This window comes from Lipophrys pholis (genome assembly GCF_963383615.2).
Source record: "Lipophrys pholis genome assembly, chromosome: 6".
Classification (NCBI taxonomy): Eukaryota; Metazoa; Chordata; class Actinopteri; order Blenniiformes; family Blenniidae; genus Lipophrys; species Lipophrys pholis.
Window position 1 is genome coordinate 29,468,234 of NC_137629.1, and position 20,870 is coordinate 29,489,103.

At 42.9% G+C, this 20,870-nt stretch overlaps 1 long non-coding RNA gene across 1 annotated transcript in view; it reads right to left on the minus strand.

Moving 5' to 3' along the window:
• The window catches only part of LOC308111195, an 80,519-nt gene extending 77,354 nt beyond the window's left edge, over positions 1 to 3,165 (minus strand). Inside the window, exon 1 of the long non-coding RNA XR_013935433.1 lies at positions 2,702 to 3,165. This is a non-coding gene — a long non-coding RNA (uncharacterized lncRNA). The remainder of the gene's footprint in view (positions 1 to 2,701) is intronic.
• Between the last annotated feature and the right edge of the window lie 17,705 nt (positions 3,166 to 20,870).

Here is a 20,870-nt window from a genome sequence, read left to right on the forward strand (position 1 = left end):
TTATTGAGTTCAAGCAGAACAGCCCGGAAGCAAGAAAAAACATGACATGGTCAGCGCCACTGCTTTTCCTCTCTCTAACGGCCATGCACAATGAGATGTGTGTCCCCTTCACAGTACACATAACTTCCAGATTACTTCTCATCACAGTTACACGGCAGACTGTTGGCATCAAAAACATGTCAAAATACATTTTGGCATGATTTTTTTTTTCCCCTCCTTTCTTCGCCGCTGTCATTACAGCTCAACGATCAAAGCTCCTCAAGCAGTGTTGCATAATGCTGGTGGACACATGGATGTTTAAACAAAAAGTGTGCCCACTTTCTGCGTACAAATGTGAGCCAAACAAAGTCAGACAGATGATTACCACAACTCAAAACATCATGCCCCCCCTGATCTTCCCACTCCAGTATCACACCATGGTAACCCCTCTCTCGCTCTCGCCCTCTCTCTCTCTCTCTCTCCCTCTCTCTCTCACACACACACACCCACAAGTATGCACTACTACACATAAATCTGAAAATGCATACTGTCAGGGGCAGGAAGAGGTTCTTCCAGGGGTGAAGACAAGCATCTGACTCATTTGGCCTCATCTCTGGTTTCGATTCCCTAAACTCCTGACGCCTTCCTCCCGCTGCACCTGTCGAGCACCAATAGACCCCCTGCCAAGACCTTTTCACCGCTGAGAATATATGGCCCTGCTCCCGGGTCCAGTCTGGCTAATTACTACTGGCCTCAAACTGGCCCCAAATGCCGCTACAGGACCGGGCCTTTACCTGCCACCCCGAGGCCCTGCTCAGCAGTCCGCCCTCTCTCTGGTGCCTCTCCATGCTTCAACGAGGGCCAGATAAGGCTGACCGAGCACAAGCATTTACTTCCACAGTCACAGACTGCCCCATTCAACCCAGAGATTAAGCACTGCTGTCTACACGCAACCATGAATAATGAAGCTATCACTCTGGACAGGCAGGCAACAGCAGTGTGAGTTATATACACCAGTAATCCTATAGACTGCTGCACACGCGTGCCAAATGTATACTGTAACAGCACGACAGTACAGTTGATGTATTATTTAACAATGTGGAAGAATTACTCCGAGCCAATAAAATATGCTTATTGGTCTAAAGTTTTAGGATTAGATCTTTGAATTAGTTTCACCACAGAGCAGTGATGGATTGTAATATTTAGGTTCCTATTCCACTGTCCCTGAATCTCACTGAGCGATGTTTCAAGAGCAGCATTGAGTGTAGAACATGGCTCAAGATCTGCTGGGGCTTGCATCGTTGGCAGAGAGCAGCGAAAAGACAAAGATCAATTTAGTTTATCAGACATCTTATAAAATAAATGGGAGCCAACACTTGGGTTTAGGAGTTATATAATGTCTATGTAATATTCATATAGCCATACATACATACATACATACATACATACATACATACATACATACATACATACATACATATGGTACAGTATATGTGTGGATGTTTGGATAGATGCATGTGCAAATGTGCATAGAAATGTAGGTGTGGATCTGTTGAGCATGTTTGGATGGATAAATGTGGATGGATGGATGGATGGATGATAGACAGACAGACAGACAGACAGACAGACAGACAGACAGACAGACAGACAGACAGACAGACAGACAGACAGACAGACAGATAGACAGATAGACAGATAGATAGATAGATAGATAGATAGATAGATAGATAGATAGATAGATAGATAGATAGATAGATAGATAGAGAGGTAAGGATAGCGGGTGATGAGGTGATACAACATGTTGAATACAAATGTCTGTCGATCCAACTTTCTTTGACAGAAAGTATTTTATGAAGACTTTCAAGTTGGTGGTTCACGCTTTAATTTCTCTCATATAGTATAATGGAAGTTTAGTGTCCTGTATTCCTCAATAAATTCGTTTTTACTTGCACTTAAGGGGGACTTTCAATTGAGATAACATTAGGAAAACATAAAAAAAACTACACTATTTTACTTTCTGAATCCATCCAAAAGTGATGACTCAGCATATTTTATTTTCACTACTTAGCTTTTTTTGTTTGTTTGTTTTTTTTATTTATGTTTTTTTTCGATTGCGGAAGAAAACTCGGTGTCAAATGGCCTGTGGACCACAGGAGGCTGTACCCGACGTGAGGCTTATAGTAGACACCACGTGACTGCAGCACTTGGAGTCTGGACGCACGGCAGGTCTGACTGTCTGTCAGAGCCTCCCCCGTGAGGACGAGACACACACGCACTGGACGGATAAAAATAGCCGCCATTCATTCATTTGGAAGACGCTTACGAAGCTACGTGACACGCATCCAACTTGATAAACTTCACATGACCCTTATGTTATTCCCCTAATAGTCCTAAATCGGTCTTTGCGTCAGCTTATAGCTCTGTTTATCAAATCAAAATGCGCAAAAAGCGCGCCGACAAACCCCGGCTCGGATTTTTACTGCCCTATCTCCTGCACCTGCCATTCAAACGGAACTGCTTTCTGTTGCATCGCAGCACACCTCAGCCCACAAGAGCGACATTGGAAGAAGAAGAAAAAAATGTCCCTAATTCAACACAGTAAAGTCTTATCGCTTCTGCTATGCGCTGCGTCACCGCATTCAGACAGGGGCAAAGTATGGCACCATATCTGAACTTGCATGAATGAAAGTGACGGCATTAAAGCACTCAGCAGGCGACTCACTCAGCCTCCCGTGCGTCTGTCTGTCTCGCCTGTGTGGCGCACTCCTGTATTCTCCAGTGCGCATCACTTTGTGGAGCCGGTGCGAGGCATCCTCCCTTACAAACACCAGTCCTGGACATCTTTAGACAGTCCGTCCTGCGACATATTTCTTAGTTTGGACCCGTTGATGTCACTTCCTGCCAGGGGAATAGCCCGTACAAATAAGCCCGGAGACGTGGAGGGGTGTTCGGGGAGCCATAACACAGATTGTTTTCCAGGTCACGCGGCAGGCAAGTTCACAAGGTCACAGACGAGCGAAACGTCCGTACGCGGACGAGAATTACGTTATTCTTTAAAAAAGAAATGACAGCTATCATCCCATCTGGCTCATTCCAATAGTGCACTATACTTTTATATAACCCGTCACATTCACATCATCCTAGCCCCCCCCCCGTGATGCGCCGGCGAGGTTCATTTCCTGGTGCGCGGTGCGCATTTACGGCCACGATTATGCAACGGCGGCGGCATCATCACACTTCAAAAACACTATACATCACAACTCGTGACCGTGTGATGAAGCTCTTAAAGCACAATGTATGCCATGTTTGTCACCGATTTCTCGGACACCTGTTGATGTCACATTGGATTCAAGTTTTAAAAAGGAATACAGTTACAGTTACGCTTTTCTGTTTCTATTCTGTTCGAAAATAACCTGCATATTGCTAATGTGGTTACTCTCAGTTGTGTTTAAACATTAAGGTTTAACTTGCGTTGAGGAGTCTGGAAAGGAAAGCGTAAAAAAAATAAGTTCAAGTCGATTATTCCAGGTGCTAGTCCATAGAATAATTAGTCAGTGAGGCAAATTAAAGTGAGATGCAAGAAGGGGACAGTTTTAAATTGACCGTGCCATCAGTGCAAACCTCTTTCCTCATTCAGATCTCTCTCCTTCACCTTTGAACCCAGGCCCAGCTGCACATCTCTGATCTATCTGGGGTCTCCTTTTATCCTCATACCATAAGCCCCAGTGATAGATGCTCATCAGTATGCAAATACTTTACAATATTTCAACGATCTGCCCAGAAAGAGGATTTTTTTTAAGAGGTTGCACAAAGTTCAGAAACACAGTGTGGTGCCCAAATTTCCTAAGTCACTCCTAGCGTCGTGCCGAGAACGTTTGATCGAAGAATTCCCGAAACTTAGTCCTCTGGGTGCCAATAAAACAACCCCCGGCACTTCTGTCCTGCTGGAGACACTGGGCTGTCAGGAACATTGACAACTCTCCTCTGGTGGAACACACCATTCAAAACATGAACATTATGATTGGGAGATTTTCAGATCTCTGTTATTAAAGCATTTGACAATAATTCATTTGCACTCTTGGCAAAAAAAAATAAAAAAATCTGAGTTTTAGAAAGTATTTTCAACTTCTTGTTTTTTTCAGTAACTACTTGTCTTGTCAAAAGTCAAAGGCTCTAAAACACTCCAGCTCTGTTGTAAAATCTTTACAAACTCATTGAGGACAAGTGAAAGCTCTAATTGAACGTGCACTTTTTAAGATTTCTTTTATTCCCAAATGGGCTACTGTAACACGTGTTTTGCATGTGCACTTAACAGTATTACACACGGGAATAATGAAGCTGTGTCTGACTTTGTCACATGGATTTGTCATATTTATATGCCATGGTGATTCTAACAAACAGGATTATGTGCATTGTATTAATGTGAGTAAAGCAGGCACACATCCAGTTTGTATAGGACTGTGTGAGTGCCCAAAGCTTTTACACTAGTGTGTAGTGTAGTATTTTTTGATAGGATGATGCTCTCATGTGGCGCTGTTGTCTGTATAGGATTGGCTGGATCAGTCAGATGGCTGTGGAAGGCAGGGGAAGAGGCAGCGAGGCAGGCAGTGTAGCCTAGTGGTGGAAGAGGGGTGTGTGGTGCCGAGTGGTGGTGTGCCCTGTGACTCACACAGATACAATAAAAAGATACGCATTCTCCATCTTACTCATAAACACACACATACACACACACACACACACACACACAGACACACACACACACACACACACACACACACACACACACACACACACACACACACACACACACACACACGCAAAAGTGTTAGGAGGTACTCTCTGTCAAACCCACATGCTTTGTTAAATCACTGTATAGTAATTTATCTCCATGAAACACATGCTCTTAACCTCTAACCCATGTATTTGATGTGTTGTCCCAAATACCCACCGTAGTGTTCCAGGGTTAAAAATACCAATAATTCCTTATACCCACCCACATACACGACTTAACGCTCTCTAACTAGGTTTGTACGCATTCGTTGTATCAGCCCACCCTCTTACCCTTAGCCCCTCCAAATTGTTCCCCTTTGCTCTTACTCTCACTCTCTCATCTCCAAGCCCTGCTCCTAAACCAAATGGTATTGGTGATAACTTCAAAGTGAGGAGCTCCGTGATAACACAACCTCCATAAAGTAACAACCCTTTGAATAGTGGAGAATTATAACGAGACCAGCCAACAAAGCACTGGTGCCCAACTTTTACCAAATCAACTTTACACACACATGCACTATATGCAGGATTCACCCGCCCACCTAAACTGATGTAGGTGAGCTGAAAAATAATCCTTGAAGTATTAAAAAAAAATAGAGATTTGGCCATGAAACACACATTTTTAATCCATTGTTTTGTACACAGGAACCTTCATGAAGCGTATTTAAAAAAACACACATCTTGATGGAGATGTATACATTTTTTATTGTCGGCCAAGAGTAGATTAAAGGATCTCCATCTCTTAGCACTTTATAAAATGTTCATCCTAAAATCCCAGTTTACACCAAACCCCCAAATTTTAGTTATTAAAGATTACCCCTCCCCCAATCCAGATGTGTTAAGCGCAGCTTGAGGGGATAAAAGGAGGAGCCTCACAAAGATTGAAGAGATGGGTGGGTGGAGTTGGTCACCAATTTTGGGAAAAGGAGGACCCTAGCACAGACAAGTGAGGTCCCAAAAGCGGTGTTCAGCAGAGGCCTATAGCTCCACCAGATCCCCGGCCCATTTTGCCTTGAAGGGGATTAATAATGAATTAAGGCACTCCCCCCCCGCCCCCCTTCTAAAAAGATATTCATGCATGCTAATGCATCCATTATTTATAATGTGCATAGAGGTTGGCTAGTGGTGGCCACTTGCAAGTGGGAGGGATGTAAGGATGAAATGTAGGGGTGGGGGTCTCTTCCCCCCCAATGAAGCTCTGAGGCTCTGGAAGCAACATCCGCCCATTGTGGCTGGGCTGGAGCTGGGTGGGGATGGCATGGGGACTTGATATGGAAAAGTAGGAGGAGGTGGGGGATGAGGGGGCCTCGCTGCCAGACAGGCAGCTCGTGCATTGGGAGAGGGCCGCCAAGTGTTGTGGGGGGAGGGGTGGATTAAACAAATAAATACATGATAAGAAATAATCATGCCAGGGAGGGAGGGCGCGGTGGAGACAAAGAGGCTAAGAGGGACGGAGCGGGGGTGTTAGTTAAGTCAGACAGGATTTACTGTCTGGACCCATCCATTCTTTATCAAAAACTGATGGGGACGAGAACTTTTTGGATGTTCTTTTGATTTGATATTTTTCACTCAATGGCTCGTCATTATGAGATTACACTTATAAAATAAACTGGAAGAATAAGATTGGGTATGTACTGTATAATTTCAATGCCACAGCCAATGCATTATATCAAATAGCAGGGGGTGATAATTTAACAAAGCATTGCAGACATTGACGCAGGGCGAAAGATGAAAGGTAGAAATGAGAAATACCAAAAAAACTGTGAAGGTGAGAGATGGAAGAAGAGTCAGAAGAGACTGCATTCCTTTTATGTGCACAGCATGCCAGGTATGTGGTGATGCAGTGCAGAAAGGAGCATGGCAAGTAGAGTGATAAGATAAAGCAAAAGCATGAGCCAGATGAGCTTTCTGTCCTACTGATTCCCATATTAGCATAGATACAGAGTCATAAGCATAGCAGGGAACTGGTATTGTAGAGGTGACACTGGGGCCATGACACCCCAACTCATCCGCATAGATACCGCCGGTGCCATGCAGGTAAATCATACATCAGGCTTATCTAAGCCATGTCTGCAGTGCATGACATTCTGCCAACAAGCTGCCACCTTAAATCTTGTTAATCCTTGTAAGTGACTAATTCCTAATACCTTTTCGGCTGTCCTCAAAATGAATTAATGAAACTCTGCTTAAGAAGTTTGTCTTGTGAGAGATTGTGTTGAATGTACAGTCTGCGTGAACACTGCTTCTGGAGATGGAAATCAATATTTATGTCTTTGCATCTTGCGTAGAGAAATACAAATCTGCTCGAGAAGTGGTAATATTTAGAGCAAGAGGCTATCAGTGTGCTTTTACAGTGCTATTACAATGGGATTGCCCTCCCATTTAAAAATGTTGCACTGGCATTATACTCATTGCACGCTATTGGCACAAATCCCCTAGTACAATGGACTCCTAAATGGTTGCTTAGTAAGTAGATAACATTTTGCTACACAAAATGTATGATTCAGGAATACCATCACTAACAGCCAGACATCCATTAATAGCAGACCTGTAACAGGCTTCTCAACAAGTATCACCAGAGGCAAGACCTCCCAGAAGGGACAATCTACATTGTGCAAACATTGCAACCTTTGTTCCCCCAACAAACACAAGGTGAGGCACTTAAGTGTTTTTTTTTTAATACCAAAACCTCAACCACACACAGGAAAATCCATAAACATTGGAATGATGTCAAAACAACATTGTGAGGTTTGACGGTTTTAATTTTCCACTGCTCAAAGTAAAAATGGCTCCTGCAACATTTCCTGCACCCCCGGTGATTTTTATGACAAATACAACAGCAGCTTAATTATACATGCGACCACCACCATAAAAGCAGAACCATTAACTACCATCTCGTTAACACAGAGGACCTGCCTTGAAAGTGCTGCAGTCGCATTTTAAAATCTTTTCACTCAGCGCCTGTCTGCTGTGGCAGATTGGCATCATTTAGTGAAAATAAAAAAGTGAATGTGGCAGTACAAACAAGCTTCATAGTTAGATGTCTGTTTTGAATGAATAATAAACTGACCGGTTTGAAGACTACTTTGGCACTTGGTCAAACCTAAGAAAAGAAATACAAGATAGCGAAACAGCAGACAAAGAACAAAACTTGGGAACAGACGTTCACTAACTCTTAGTTCATCCTACAGCTGCATGAATGCGAGCAAAGCGACTTCTGAAGTCTTTGACCTGGCTCAGTGTGTCCACGGAAAGAAAGCTTTGGAGTCTCCAAATAAGAAGTGAACTTCCAACCTTTTCTCGAAGAGACTTTGGTTAGGTTACAAAGGCTTCCTGGTTTTACTTTACTGGCAAAACATGCCGCAGCTGTACACAAAGTGGCCACTCTCACCAAGACCCTATGAAGGCCAGGGGAGATCAGACACCCCTTGCCGTAACCAAACATCCCAGTTAAAAGCAATGTGAACAGAGGGGATGCTATTGATGTTATTGCTTGCTTAAACGGGTCAGTCTTCACTCATGGCAAGTGTGATGTTACAAAAAGTGACATACTTGTGGGCCACAGGTCAAACAGACATAAAGAATTCAGCGTCTGTCACTGTCATGAATAGATCAGATCTCTGAATATTTCATACTTGGTCTTTTAAATTGGCTTTTTTTTCGCAAGATGTCCATATGGACTTCATTGAATGTGCCAATCTTTTGAGTGATCGAAAGTAGAGCTGACAAAACACGCCTCTGGAGGCATCACACTCACACAGTCACTGCTCCATGTCTCCATGAAGGCCCTATGTTAAGCAAATGGGCAGAGGAATGGTGACCCAGAGCATCCATTATTTCTCATTTTGCATCTATTGTCTTATGGCCTGCCTTCTGTCCCCAAAGTGACTTTAAAGAATTATTAAGACAAAAGAGCCCTCTGCCATGGAATGAGCTAACTTAATTATCATAGCAACTGGCGATGCTCCTTAACATGTCAATGGTACTTGGCCTGCATGCATAATTTTGCTCTGTTATTGTGGTGGTCTCTGGGATTCTCACTGACAAAACCCAAACCACAGGCACGGGGGCCTATTGTCATGAGCGCATCCATCTGGATCAAGGCCATTAGAGGATATTTGCACTTCCTATGTGGCTCCTGGCTCTTTTTGACATGCGGCAGAAGGAGAAGGCATCACCCACCAGTGCAGGGCCAATTGAGGTGTAGATTGACCAGAGGGACAGTGAAGAAGGGCAGCCAGCAGGGCAGCTCTCCTGTCAAATCCAGTGATGGACACCCACGAGGCAGCTGCTAGTTGGCCTGCGGTTTCTGGGGTCCTCCAGCAATTGATGAGACATGACGAGGCAGGCGCCCCGGTTTCATTCTTTTGTCCCTGGGGATGTTGGAGGGTGTATCAGAATGTCAGAGGCTCTTGGCTACAGCACACTTTAGGTGTCAACGGCCTACGATATACAACAGCTCTGTGCTCGCCGTGACACACATCAACTCGATAAAAGCTGTTCAAGTGTAGTGCTGACAGGCATGCAAAATCTATGGTTAGAAAGAAACAGGTAACTTTCTCCATTCACCATCAATACATAAATAAAACATAAATACATAGAAGCCATATTCAGGCAACAGAACATGAATGAAAATAAGAGTACTGGCGATCTAAACACATATGTGTAAACAGGTCTTTTTGAAGGCGGTGGGAACATGCTGATACAGCTCCCAGATAGGCCTGATGTGGTTCACACCACTGCAATTGGTGGGGCCTTGAACAGTCCCGTATATGTTCATGTTTTCTCACTGTATGAGCACAAGTGTATGTGCTTGTGTGCGCAGGTGGGGGAGATGATAAATAGTAAAAGCAGAAATCTTCTTACGCGTAAGGAAAAACAGTTCTCAGAGAAATATCAAATAGAACCAATTCAGCTCCAACATATAAACACGTTAGCTGTCAATCCAAATCTCCGCACATGTAATGTATATGCTTGTCGCTGCTTACATAGCCTCTCTGAGCTGTGTTGGAATGCTGACAGCTCAGAGATATGGATCTTGATTTGATTAGGAGGCAAAGATAGAGTTTAAGCGCTGGAGCCAATGTCACTTTGGGCGGGTGGGCAAGGCAACTGTTGCAAAGGAGGTGAGGCGGAGACGAAGGGGCAAAGTGCGAGGGCGACGGGGGGGTGGGTGGTGGGGGGTGGTGGGTGGTTACCTGTGGCCCTGGCTCCAACTGGGAGTAATTTGGAACAGACTGCTCCCAATGTGTTCATTAGGTTGTGATTGGGCTGAACGCAGGTGGGGAGGGCCTGCCCAGCCTGACGCTGAATAGTCCTGATTGTGCCCAGCATAAAACGCCATCTGTTTCAATGAGGCAACGAAGGAGAGAGAGAGAGCGAGAGAGTGAGGCAGGAGGAAGGAGGAAGGAGGAAGGAGGAAGGAGGAGGGAGCTACCGGTGTAAAGTCATGTTTTATGATGTCTGGATAATTTTGTGTACTAACAAGGGAATAAAAAAAGAGAAGAAATAGAGCGACATTGTCAACTGGTTCTCTGTGTAGAATATGGCCTTTTTTTTCTTTTTCAAAACAACGAGGTACAGTTTCGTTTTCTTGTATAATTCATGACCAGATGTGAGATTTATTTCCATGTTACCAAACTTTATGCAAACAGACAAACAAGCCTAATGAGACAGTAAACCACTGTCCATTCCAGTCTAAATGACTGTGGCTCGCCTCTATCGAGAAGACGGCTGAGGAGACAAGGGGATTGGAGATGGGCAATAGAGTTTATTTATGGGCTTCCAGCTACAAAGCTGGGGTGTTTCTGGTTAATCCTGCACTCATACCATGAGCAGACATACAAATGTTAATCTAGGTGTTTACACACACATTTACACTGTCTATTTTCCTGCAGACACAACATTACCTCAGAGCACACTCATAGGTCTCATGCGGATAAATACGCAAAAGACACAAATATCGTTTTACTCAGTCAACCTCTTTCATTCTCTTTTTTTTTTTTTTTCTTCCACTGCAAGGCCCTGGGAAGCAAAAGAAGCAAGTAGACGAGAAGAAGGCCACTGTTTGCTGCTCGACTTTTGAAGCGTCTTTATCGGGCTTGGCAGCGTGGTCTTGCGTGTCCAAGCCTCGTCGTGCTTTTCATCCTTTGTGCTGTCCAAGGTGTGTCCAATGCACTGGGGCTTTGTGTGGGGAGGGAGACGACACATCACATTCTGTCTTCTGTCCAAAGCTGGGGGATGGGGAGATGGGGGGGTGTACAACAGAGGGGGGACAAAAAGCAAACTTATAGAAGGCCACGGATCTTCAAAGCCACGATGCACAAAGGCTTATAAAGCGTTACTTCATGCAGAGTTGTGCCAGATGTAATTGCGGGGTTCCTAGAGATAGAGAATCACATGCAATTCCTAGCCCCACCCCTGATACCATGAAAGAGCCATGGTTAAGAAGCTTCGACTGCAAAGGGGCATGAGCTGAAAAGTTTGTTTCACTTTGATGCACAACAAATAAGTATGTAACTAAGTAATCTTAAAGGTTCACATATAAACTTGTTACCCCGAAATGGAAAATGTTATGCACGGAGTTTGATGCATGCAGAACAACTGGGTGTCCCCGTTATAAATCAGGAGGAGTGGAAACAGCGCACAATGACAAGCGATTACCCTCCCCTTCTCTGCTCGCCATCAGTTTCATGGCACAGGCCCTTTCAAGTCTGTCTCTCCCCTTTCTACAGAAAATTGGAGTGATTCATTGTTAATAAGCCCACAGGTCGGCAGTGTGAGCACGGTGTTTGGCAAGTATAGGTGGGCTGTAGTTTTCCTGATCAACCTGACTAGTCCTCATCTGTTTCCTGTGGCCTCCCGCTGAGATGGGACGGGTAGCGAGTGTGCATCCTTAAATATGTTCCCGGGCACAAATCCTGCCACTGTGAGGTATATTTGCACAGGCTGCTCCCTGTTATTGTTTGTGCATGTGCAGGTGCATATGTGTTGTTGTGCGCTGTTGGCAGGGAACAGAGATGGGTGTGGAGGAAAAGGTGGTGCAGTCACTTTAGGCCTGTGGATGGGGTTCCCACAGGAGGGACACGCCCCGGTGGTTTTCCAGACAGAGATGACAGCAAACGCAGCAGCAATCCCATCTTTGCATCTTAAAGGTTCAGCAGGTACTTTGACAATCACAGAACAGTATTGTCTAGTTATCTCTTTCTGTGTCATGTCCAAAGGCCTCCTGCAAAGAATGTGGAAAGTACAGTGTCCCTATCGACAAGGTCAAGGCTTAGATGTCATGCACAAAAGATTTTAATTTTAAGCGAAAAATTAAGTCATGTAGCGTTCCATCAAGGTGACATACTGTGAGCACAATAATAGCATATAAATGGAGCTAATCTTTGTCGGATAGGTTTACTCAGGGACATATGCTTATTTCAGACTCTTTCCCTACCACTATGGATCTGAAGTCAAATTTACTTAGTATCTTGTGCACACTGAAGGGCCTATGTTGAGTCTATACTAGTAAAATTACAGTTCATAGGAGATAAAAAATCATTCCCACGATTTGAGAGGTAATGAAGAATTGTGTGTTTATCCAAGTGAAAATAAGTCAAGGCCTTAAAGCCTCACCTGGTACTCCCTTGCATATCAATAGGTCGTTGCATCAAAGAAAACTGTCTAAAAATGAGGCTGTTGTTTAATAACTTCAATACAAAAACAAATAAATATTGTCAGGCCTATTATAATGGTTCTATCAAAGCAAGCATCTGTCTAAGAATTACCTGGGAAAGCTAATTCTACATTAATGGTGCCCAGCTCCAGGATCAAACTGAGAATTTTCTCAGTCTCACACAAGAGTGCTAACTTCTGCAGTGTAAACGACAGTCGGCAAAGGTAAATGTCATACAGTATGCAAAATATAGACGAATTTGGGGAGAGCTTTGAAAATATGTACACCAATCCTGCTGCTATACTAACAATATCTGTCATTTAAAAAAAAAAAGTTGCAACAAACATGTGGTCATTCGCCACCTAAATCTGTGTCCAAATGAAACTTTTGGATTCGCTGTAGCAGGTCTGCGCCTCTCCACATGCATGCACCATTCTCAGGTCACAGAACAAAGCACAAGGGTCAGCAAGCAGGTGTCAAGGATCATGGTATCCCAAGGGTACCTTGAGTCTCATCCTAAAACCTCTAACATTTTTCAAAGACCTCCTGCAGTCCAAGCTCTCATCAGCGCGTGCCCCCGATGGCCTTCTGCACATATGCAACACCCCACAGTCCTCTCTGGTGGGTGAAGGGGGAACCTGGGTGCATCACCCAGAGCCCCAACTACATACCAAACAAGCTTGGCTTGTCCAAAACCAGCCTGGGGCCCAGTGGGTGGGGGCAGTAATGATGCTGAAGGGGCACAGACATGTACAAGGGGCATTTTTCATTTTCTCCTCATTTCATAAAATATTTTCTGTTAGTCATGTTGAACTCAGAGGCTAAACAAATACAGGTTCACCACACCAGAGACAATTATCCAGAACCCATCTGGCCTGGTTAAGTTGGGTTCACATTTTCTCAAATTTCAAATATTTTATCAGCTTAAGTTTATTAAAGTCACGATGACTCATTAGTACTAAGAAAGCTTAAACACCATCACAAGAAGGCTGAAACTTCGCTCCAACCTGCTTCACTCCAATACAGTCACAACACATATACACTACAACAAAATGGAAGAGGTGAGTAATACTGCACTCATTTGATATTAAAGGTGTTCATTAGGTGTTGATGAAGTGGTTGAAATCATTGATGCTGCAAATATAACTCACCCATACTCTTGTCTGTTCAATTAACCACGGATACAATCTCCTATCCTCACTACGGCTGACAACACAGGCCAAGTTCTACCTTACACAAAGTACGAGACTTCATCGCCCAACATTACATCCGAGGGGCTGAGAGAAATTACAGTGCTCTCTATCTCTCAGCCGATTATACTTTATCCGAGATGAAGGGCTGTAAAAGAACGAGTGTAGTTCAGTCAAACTAGCTAAACGGGTGAGAATTAAGATGTTGTAGCGTGGGATGAAGCAGTTATGCATACATAACATGTTGAAGCTGGGACCCCCTACTGAGGAGAGGCACGACAAAGCCTCTCTAACAGCAATACCTCTGGGACAGCTAATGATTAATTAGCTTGTGTCATTAAGTGAGGCAAATGTCACCCGAGCTTCCTGGGGAAGCTGTCACACCATGTGCAGGCTACTCACAAGTTTCCCCCTCAGGTGCTGGTGGAGGGGGTGGTTGGGGTATTGCGCTGTTATTAGTCAAACCCTGACATCTTGTGGTCAAATGTAAAACTACACCATTCTCCAGCCGCAGTAATAGAAGCAACAACTAACCACATATCTCTCCTCCTTGAAGTGATGCCCCTTAATAACAAAATCGAAAAACAGGCAATAATATACATTTAGGTCAAACAGTTCGTAATATGAGTCTACAACAAAGAGGTTACCCAAGAGTCAGCTTTGGGATTATTGTCTGATCTCACGTCCCTGATCACTAAATTAGCTGAGGTGACCTCTGACCTCAGAGTGTCATTCACCTCATTGACCGTGGAACTGACGTCAAAATCGGAGTGCTGGCGGTTTATCACACCCAAGAGCCTGGCAGAACGTGAACCGGCCTATGGCCCTGTTCTGTAAGACAGGCATTGTTTTAATTGTTAATCGTCCGTGCACGTGTTTGTGTCTAATTTGAAAGAGACTTTTAATGAAAGTTTGCAAAATTACGAAAGAAGTTAAACAAATTCCTCACTACTTTCATAAGAGCATAGAAATTTAAATTGTCTTACCGAGAAGGCGACGTGGTTTTGGAGATTTGTAGTTTCGACCTAATCCCGTCCGGTAAGGCGACTCAAAGTATGAGCAGAATGAGTGAATTTACTTCAGGTGAACACACTCTTTTGTCCATGAGCTATCACTACTACAAATAACTTCATGCCCACGATCGGGCTCTTACTTTTTCCCTCTCTCAGGATCAGTTAGTCTGACTCTTGTGAAGGTCAGCAATGAACCGTGGCCCGCTATAAGACCAGACCAAGAAGAAGTGAGAAGGCCCCTCTCTACACCAGGGAGTGGCAGCACAGTGTGGAAAAGCTTAACACACACACCCACACACACACACACACACACACACACACACACACACACACACACACACACACACACACACACACACACACACACACACACACACACACACAACTTACATCTGTGTTTATTCACATCCGCAAATTCACATGCACATACACGGACTCGCACTCACACACACACACACACACACACACACACACACACACACACACAATCTGCCTTACCCTCACATAGACATACGCATACAAAAGCACACCTGTCAGGGCCTTTCCACTGTGTGAGCAAAAGCAAAGAAGTCTGGCCCCCCCTCCGTCTCTCTGTATGTGGTATCCCATGTCTGTTATATTAAAGCAAATCCATTCAGTTCCCACTTTCTCATCTGAAATAATGGCATGAGCAATTTTCACATTTAGACTAGCAAGGACACATGCCGTCTCTCTCTCTCTCTCTCTTTCTCTCTCTCTCTCTTTCCTTAATGAATGGATTCAGACCTGGGCCCCTGTGGTTGTGGTCTAATCTTCCTTTGAAGATTTCTACAATTTACGGCTAAAATAAATTAGCCTGAGTTTCTTTACACAATTTCACTCCTTTGTAAAATACACCAATAAATGACACATACACTCATATCCTATATTTTGCTTATATTTATGAGTGCATGGTATTTCGCTCTTCCTGACCATAGTCAAAAGGGCCCGGGGGTGGGGGGCTTTGCGAGGAACCTCCTGATTGTGCCAGTCAACTGGTGTGTGACGTCCATTTGAAGGGGGAATCTGTCAAATAGAATGATTGAATTAAAGTGCACTTTGGTCCAAAGTGCTCTCTCTTTGCCACTTTGCACCATAACATGTCTTGTCCTAAAATAATTAGATTGAGGCTTTGGATGGTAGAGTGTCCGGATCCTCAATGGTCAAAAGAAGGAATGGCCGAGCACTGAATAGAAGCCTCCGATCTTAAAAAACACTTTATTTCTTTACACTTGAGGTTTGTTGTCTTTTGTGAGTGTTATCCCCATTCACCATTTGCTTTCATGCAGCTGTGCCCCTCTTAAAAAGTCTTTGTGCCAGCACCATGAATACAGGGAATGTGTCCATGGCAGGTAGCCCTTATAGCAAGTTAATCTCCTGAAAGAGCCTCATACAAGTACTTTTAAATTCTCTCCGAGCCACAGAGGGCTCATCATCAATCGAGCACTTCTCCCCTTTGTGGGGCTGATGAGTGCGGTGCACGACCGGTAACAATGGCTGCCAAGTGTGGCAAAGTAATCACCTTCTGGGGAAAACACTAGTAATTACTTCTAAACTGTTTGGGCTTCGGAGACAACTGCTATTGTGCAATAAAATGAAAGGCTCCCTTCAGAGAGCAGCGCTGTGATGGCCGCTCTCAATCTGTTTGTCATCTGTTTGTTTACAGAAATTCTTCTTGCAGTTGCCCGCTACAACCATGCTTTATCTTTTATGTGTGTGTGTGTGTGTGTGTGTGTGTGTGTGTGTGTGTGTGTGTGTGTGTGTGTGTGTGTGTGTGTGTGTGTGTGTGTGTGTGTGTGTGTGTGTGTGTGTGTGTGTGTGTGTGTGTGTGTGTGTGTGTGTGTGTGTGTGTGTGTGTGTGTGTAATTTACTTCGTGTGTGTTATGTGTCCTAGGCGTGGGAACACACTGTAATCCCAGCACAAGGCTGTCTTTACATTCACTGCACATACACAAACCACACGTTGTGTTACCGTAGCTTCCACGATGAGGAGCGCCTATATTTATCTGACTTCATACAATGTCATCAATACAACTATTTTCTGCAATCACAGATGTTTTCCAAGCTTTACTAACGACACATTTTTTAGATCCTTATTTTGTCAGTCCATTCCACATATTAAGAAATACTCAATTAAGTGTGATGACGTTCAGTCTTTGCTGTGATGTCCCCTTTTTACCTGAGCTGTTGGCGAGCACTAATCTATGATAACACTCAAAAGCAGCATATATTGGAGTGGATTTTTATATAACCTGTTGACGTTTCTCTGCATGTCTTATTAAAGGCTGATCAAGACAAAAAAAAAAATTTGATTTACTACAAATTTGTTTTAATTGCATCAGTAAAGAAACTTGTGGAAATTGCTGTGACAGACACATTAAGACGCAATCTTTTTAATCGCTAAAAGTGTTCGCGTGACAACAAGGGAATGGCTCTCATGTCACAAGACTTTGATTTCCCTTGTAATCTCTTTAATATCAAATATCAAAAGCACGCTCACTCCAACCATTACATCATGTTCACATTTGTACGCGCATGCGATGGGAAACGTGGCGATTCAAAATTACTCCGTGGAGTAACAACGAATGCAGAGAAAAACGTGGTCTTCGGGAACCAGCTTTAATGTCACTGTTCAAGGATGACTCACGCAACACCACCTCCACTTACCTCAGCTCCGCCATAAGCCCGTCGTCTCAGTTTGACACGGTTGTGTGGGGCCCATACTGGAAAGGCACAAGGCGGCTTTTCATTCTGTCAGAAAAGAAAAACCAAAAATATGAATTACGCCCATCAAAATATTTCATACATTTCAAATCTAACCTACTTCAGAAATGTGAGTGGTTACCAAGAAAAAAGACACATAAAAATTGTTTTTTGTATTGCTTGACATGTAATGCTGTTTACATTGTGAATCGAAATTACTCAGTGCATACATGTATAAAAACATTCACTGTTAGAAGAATCCATTTCCAGAAATGTGTGAAAAATATATTGGTTGCATTTGCAAATGGTTTTTTTTTTTTTTAAAGGTTGGCATGTTTTGATATTGCTGTATTTTCTTGTCCGTGGAAAGTCTCAGTTGTATATGGTAGTCATGTTTTGTTTTTTAAAAGGCAACTGGAACTGCTTAAGGTTCTAAAGATGCTTCACAAGCCTCTCATATGAGAGGTGAAACAAGACCAAAACATTTTAGCATGTCCAGTTTCTTGTTGTTGCTTTTGTCGGCTTGTGTATGCCAGAGGTTTTACATCGGCTTGTCTGTGTAAACACAGTATACATACGTTGCCTTTTTAAGTACATCTGAACAGGGTGTAAAACAATGGAACAGCTCTGCCAGAGTTTCACTTCTATGAAGCTTATGATGGTTCAGTTTTTGTTTAATTTTTTGTTGTTGTTTTTTTTTTTTGGGGGGGGGGGGGGGGGGGTTCTTTGGACTCTGTCATCAAAAAGTAGCAACTGCATCATTATGTTCTGTTATGTTAAAACAACAGAAACACATGTTAGTTCTGTCCTCACCAGCAAGGTACAAAGAGAAGATTTCAACTGCCCGTGGAATAGGATTTCTGTAAATTGTGTGTTAGAGGGTGGGGATGGGACCAGACAAAAAAAAAAAAACCCTATTTAACATCCAATTTTGTGTGGGGTCCACAGGTAATGCCCCTATTCCTCCTCATACTGCTGTGATTTCTGTCTGTGCATGTAACTGTTTGGTGCCCTTGTACAGTCTAGTGTGATCCAATACAATATGCCTTGGTTTCCTTGTAACTACAGGTAATGTGATAATTTAGATAACTTTTATGAAGGTTTTGTTTTACACTGGCATTGGATTGCCTTGTTTTTTGCTGAGAGTACTATTAATATGTAAGAAGCCTAATTATCTATCTGACTGAATCAAGCTGTTATATTTAAAAAAAATTATTAGATAAATGGAGTTCTGTGTCGTAGAACACAATTCACATTCATATGTCCAGGGAACATATATGTTATGTGTATTTGCTGGAAAAACATATTTTTGGCAACATTCAACAATTAAGAAAACAAACAACAAAGGTGTCAATATTGGCAATGGTCTGGAAACAATTTCAGCTGCAGGAAATCAACAGCAGTATTAGTTGAATTCTTGCTTTTGGCAATTTATTGAATTACTCATGCTATGTTTTGTCATGGTACACATTTTGTTTCTTGTGTTATTTTGAGATTCTAACATCTCTTGTATTAGGCTCCTTGACTTCCCCTTCTTGTGTCTGATTGCTGCTCCCCGCCCTGATGTGTTTCACCTGGTGGCTGTGGTAAATGTGGGGCGTCTTCTGTGTGTTCCGGTTGTTGGTTTCTCTGTGTTTGGCAATAATCTCCTGTAATCTCCAGGATTTTGTGATTTTTTAGTTTGTTTGGATTTTTGGTTTGCTACAATAATATGAGCTTCTGCTCCATCAACAGCCACATCATGGGTCCCGAGTCCTCCTCTGAGCAAACCTGAACATGTTTTAGCTTTTGAGAACAATAAAAAGGTCTTACAACTACAGTACAGGGAAGGTGACATGCAGTGTAGGTACCTATACCTGCTGCCGGTTGCTTTGCAGGTAAGCTTTTTATTTTTTTAATTATTTAAATAACCGGCCGGTTTTCTGCATGAAATCCCCTACACGAGGGGTTTTGCTCTCAAGGAAATCAAGTGACTGACTTAGATCTTTTGTTGCATGGGAAAGACTATATCGATTACATTTACATGTGCATTCATTTGTAAACATGTCTGAACTGATAAAGCCAAGTCCACGTTTACTCGCCTCTTCGTTGTGCTTTGGTCTCCTGCTCTCTTCAGGCTGAACGAAGGAGCTGGTGTTATCCAGAAGCCGCAATGTCTTCTGACCTCCAACCACAAACTATAACAGGCTGCACTGGTGTGAAGACACAAGTCAGTTACAACACAGTGGGTGTGAGTCATCTTCAGATTAGAATTCTGGCTACAGACCGAGTAGGACAAATGTCAGTATATCTATCTTAAAAGAATGTAGTTTCTTTAGAAAGCCGGGCGTTTTCTTATCAGGCGTTTAATTTCTTCTTTTTTTTTTTTACAGAGCTTCATGTTAATGCTATTTGCAGAGTTTCAACCCCTACTGGCCAAAACAGAAAAATAAAAAAAATAAAAAAAGACTTTTTATTGTCTAAATTCTATCTTGTATTGTGTTTTCTTTACCTCTGTACTTTTTTTTAGATGTGATTCCTCCTTTGCTGCAACACAGAAACACCTGGAAATTTCCCAGTTGTCGGACTTATAAAGGAATTTTCAATCCAATTTATACCATGGATGAATGGCTGAATCAGTCTACACAAACAAGAGTGATATTATTGTTACCATGCATAGTGTTTATAGGTCTGTAATTCAGAGAGGATTTGTATAAAAACTGGCTTCTCAGTGTGTGTTCACTTTTGTTGGTTCACAAGTTTTAACGTGTAGTGATGAGTGAGTGAGTGAGTGAGTGAATGAGTGAGTGAGTGAGTGAGTGAGTGAGTGAGTGAGTGAGTGAGTGAGTGAGTGAGTGAGTGAGTGAGTGAGTGAGTGAGTGAGTGAGTGAGTGACTGAGTGAGTGAGTGAGTGAGTGAGTGAGTGAGACATTGAATGACAGAGGTATCAACAGTTGAGGCTACTGTGAGTATTCATACTGCATTGTGAGTTTGATGATGCCAGGAGGCGGCAGGCCTGTGGGTCTCTCTTTGAACCGCAGTCCATTCAACAGAAGAACAGGGAGACGTCTCCCCACTCATTTGCGGTCACCAGTATTCCATTTGCAATCTAAATCTAAAACACAGGGTGCTGGATGATCACATCAAAGGGCTTTTTGATAGCTGGGATGGAGCAAAGACTTGAAATAAAATGGCTAATTATGAGTGTTGATTAGTAGGCCATGTAAGCTACAGACTAATTGGATGGCACAATGTAGTACTGCTTTTGTTTTCTATGCATCTCAATGAAGTCTTTTTTTTTCTACAAAGCCTCACATGGAGAGGCAATTTTTGCATTCCCTGCAAAAAAAAAAAAAAAGGGGGGGGGGGGTGGCTTATACAAGTATTCATGGAAAGCCCTTCAGATTTTAAGATAAAGTTAAGTGACCAAAACGTGCCTGTCCACACAATCATAAAATTTAAATGTGGAGGCTTTTTGTTCTCAAATAACCATGTGAGAGTTGATGTGAATGCATTTCATTTCAGCAGGAGTTTTTTGTTTTGTTTTGTTTTGTTTTG